Consider the following 4,267-nt stretch of genomic DNA (forward strand, 5'->3'; position numbering starts at 1 on the left):
ACACATGTTCTTCTTCTAAGTGTAATGACATTCAGAACAAGCAGTGTATTTTTCTGTAAATATGGAATAAATTTGTTTTTTCTAAGTGCTGTTTCCAGAAAGGGAATATTCTTTGGTTTAGGTAGAACAGATCTGCTTAAAAAGATGCACTATCTAGCTCAGTGAGCTCTTATTTATTTCTTTGTATATTTGAGCCATTTGTTTATTTCTATTGTTAGCATATACCCTTGGGTGAGGACAGCTGGAAATGGTAAGATTTGGATGACTTTGGGGAAGAGAGGATGAGTATTTGAGCCCATTCTCCTTCGCCCTTGGAGAATCTGGACAGAGAAGACATGACGTCTCATGAGGGAGGGTGCTGGTCAGGGCAGCCCTTTCTCAGGTCAGGAGGGATGGGACCAGGAGATCCTCACCCCAGTCTGCTCCTCTCTCCCAGTGACACTCTGTGACAAAAGCCCTGCCCATTGAAGGTCTTTCTTAAATGTGGCAGCACTCCTCTTCCTCCTCTCCTGTTATGTAGCTGTCACAGGGCATTAGCTCTGCAGGGCAGATCATCCAACTGCCCATCACCGCCTCCTCCCAGGCCCCGCTGGGGTTTGTGTGCCAAACATGCTGATTTTTTTTTCTGTTCTAAACTCTGCCCATTTCTGAAAACCAAATCACCTCACTCTGACAAGGGCCAAGCTGACTCGCAGAGTTGCTCTTCTCCACATCATTGGCCATCTTTCTGCCTTGGGTATAAGCTATTTGAGATGCTGACAGAGATGTTTAGCTGTCTTGGGAAAATGAGCAGGGACAAGACAAGAGGTTTGGTTGTGGAGGGAAGTGTTAACTGGACCCAGTTGTTTGAAGCTGACCTGTAGCAAAAGTGTTTGGATCTGTGGCTCTGCAAGCAGACAGCTGGCACACCCTGCCTTTGTTTTGGTCCCTGTGAGCTTCTCCACCAAGTGTTGGGGCCTGGCCAGAGCCAGACTGTCAATACACTCCTTACAGTGAAGGACTTGAGAGTGGCATCCAAATGATGTACTGTTAACAATGGAGAATTAAACCACAAAAGAAAGGCATTGAGCTGTTGTAGAGGACTTTATTAGCTCAGAACAAAATATTTGGCATAGGAAAATATGGGAATGGGTTTTAAGGCTTTATAACACAAATGAGTGATGCTAACATTAAGGTCAGTGCAGCTGAATGACTACTGCTGCAGTCTAATCATCTTAAGAGCACAAGAAGACTGCTGTGCACAGGGATTTCCTATGGTGAGGAGTATAGCAGGCATTTCAACAGTTCCTGCCTTTTCCTAGCAACTGCCCATACCACCAACCATGCTGGAGGAAAACAGGATCTATATCAGTAATCTCAAATCAAAGTTTGCATGCTTTGAACAGTTAGCGATGAAGGTCTGTCTTTCAAGGCTATTCTTAATTTCCTCTAAGGCATAGTTGGAAGTCAATAGCATGCTTAGCAAAAGTCAGTAGTGATCGGAAGGTATGAAACTAAATGCATGTGTCATAACATCTGGCAAATTGGTGATTAGCATATGACCTGAAACTGGAGTTACTGCTGCAGGGGGGAAACTCCTCCTACACCAATGTGATCATCCTCTGGCAGCTGTAGCTCCCCAGGGCTGGCTGGCAGAGACCAGCCCTGAACTGGAAGCCATGGGCTTGCACTGCCCTGGTGCAAACCCTGGGCAAACCCACTGCTGTGTCTCAGTGTGGGGTGGGAGCACAGAGCTCAGCCCTGGCTTCTTGGCAGCCAACCAGACCCCACTGGCCCTCGGGAGGCATGGGGAGGTGCACAGATGTGATGCTGGATGAGCTAAGCCTTCCCCTTCCCTTTAATGCTTCTCCTTCATGAATTTTGTTTTATTTTTAAACAGTTTCTTAGACACTGCAGCAGTCTGGGAAGGACGGTGAAGATCATGCAAAGCTATCATTCATTGACAAAGTAATGTCAATATTATTTGCCAGCTGTTGCTGTTTGTAGATGACTGAAAGGTGCTTGAGAAGTGAGAGGGGTGAAGGCTTGTTTTCAGCCTTTTGGACTGTGCTTTGTTTTGCATAGCACCATATGTTGCTTGGAAGAGGATACAGGTAAAATATTCCTGTATGTAAACTAACTAGGAGCAGTGTCAGAAGATTAAGTTTATTTATTTTATAAAAACTCATTATGTAGAGAACATCAGAAAAAAGGCTGTGTATGTGTTCTGACTTTAATACAATAACAATGAATGGCAACAGGAGGTCTAAATTCAGGACAAGTTTATATTCAGTAATGGCTCCTGTGCTAACTCTTACCCATAACAGGTAGATTTTATAAGATGGAGAATCCTGTGTCTGTGTGAATTTGGGCTGCCCCTTGAAGGTTGTGAAAAGGGTAGTAACCTGTTAGCACGACCAGGTGATGATGGGGTTACACAGCCATGGGTGAGTGGCAAACATTGCTAGCTTTAGTTGTCTTGCATGTGCTAAACACCTCGTTCTAGAGGCTCAACGAATGATGTGATCTGCATAGCCACCAACAGATCGCCTTACCAATGCCAAAGACACAAGTTCAACATAACCACAGGAATCCGGGAGCTAACTTCTTCCTGTCTGCAAAATGTTTCCTTAGACCAACAAACAGGTGAATATGCTTTTTGGTCCAAATGTGTCCCTGTCCCCAAATTTGCCTTCATCTAGTAATGAAGTAACTTCATTCATCTAGTAACTTCTACTAGTTTCTACAAATGGTTAGTAATAAGTACAATTAGTGATAAGTGGTGATATATATTGCCATTGACACTCTCATAGAAGGAAAAGATCACAATTTACATGCTTTAAAGAGTTATCATTTAGGTGGGTTGTGTGCAGCCTCTCAGGCATGTCTGGACATTTCTAGCCAGACTATAATCTCCCATTACAGTCTACAGGGAAAAAAAAAACAACAAAACAAAACTGCTAGAATGCAACCCACCTCCTCCATGGGCACTTGTTCTTGGGGGAAGACATGGAAAATGTGAATGCATTTCTAGGGGGGCAATATGATTCACAAACAGCAGCAACTTATTGGACAACTGAAATCAGTTCTTTTTATGGCGTGTTTTGGAAGAAAAATCTCTTTTTAGACAACAGAAAACAAACAATAGATGAAGAACAAAGAAAAAATAATAAATGTAAAATGAAACATAAAATCCCCATAATGGAAGGAGAGGTAACTTCTGAAATGCTTCATGGTTCAGAAATTTGTCATTGCTTGGCAGAGAGACCAGGAGGGCTTTTTCCTCTAGTGTGTGTAATTGCACATGTATATTCAGCAGATCAGCACTGAATTTTGGGGGTCTTTTCTGGTCTTTTCTTTCAAACATCATGAAGAAATTTGCCATTATAACACCACATAGAAGTAGCTGTATTTTAAGAGATGTTGGTGTATGGGCACAGATTTCATTTCCTGTAACCACAAGCCTGTGTACTTCCTTTTCTTTTAGAGAAAAAAAATACAAGTAACGATTATACAGTAAGACAAAGTTATATAGTGAAACAGGACTGGTACTGTGGACAATGAAAGTTTATAATATGTTACATGCATTGTCATTACTTGCTGTAATGATTGACATCAGCTATTTCTCTGTCTTCACTATGGACTAACTTTGTGGTCAGGGTTTTTTTTATTCACTGTTTTATATCTCTGATGGTACATTTGTACTTCTGCTGACACATATTTATATGTCAATAAAAAATATGAAAATACAAACCAAATGTGTTTGCTTCTTTTTCTTCCGTTCTATGTATTTAATGCTATCAGAAATATCTAATAAAACTTCACAGGCATAAAAGACAAGTACAGTGAGTTTCTTCTTTGCTTTGTGTCACTGAATTGGTAAAAGGATGAAACAACTCATAGAAAATGAGAAGTATTCTCCTTTTTTTCCCTTGCTTGAGACACGACATCTTTGGAAATTCAACCTTAGAAGAAAAAGTCATTGTAGAGTCTCATATAAGATTGAAATGCAGGTGTCCAGTTCCAGTTGATGTTGTTTTTTTGACAAGTATTTCAAAGGTGGGTAGGTCTATTGTCAGACATAGCAAACCACAGAATATATAGAAGGAGGGTAACACACCATCAGTTGGGTTTCTTGGCAATAAACATTAACTTATAGCAATTTTAAATGGATGATCATATTTATTTTAGTTTTTTAAGGAATGATTGTAGCTTTAATATTGCACTTGGAATCTTGTATTTCTAATGTGCACACTGCTTGCCAGGAGAGGGCAGTCCATACCCAGTA

Source organism: Cygnus atratus, chromosome 3, assembly GCF_013377495.2.
Source record: "Cygnus atratus isolate AKBS03 ecotype Queensland, Australia chromosome 3, CAtr_DNAZoo_HiC_assembly, whole genome shotgun sequence".
NCBI classification, from domain to species: Eukaryota; Metazoa; Chordata; class Aves; order Anseriformes; family Anatidae; genus Cygnus; species Cygnus atratus.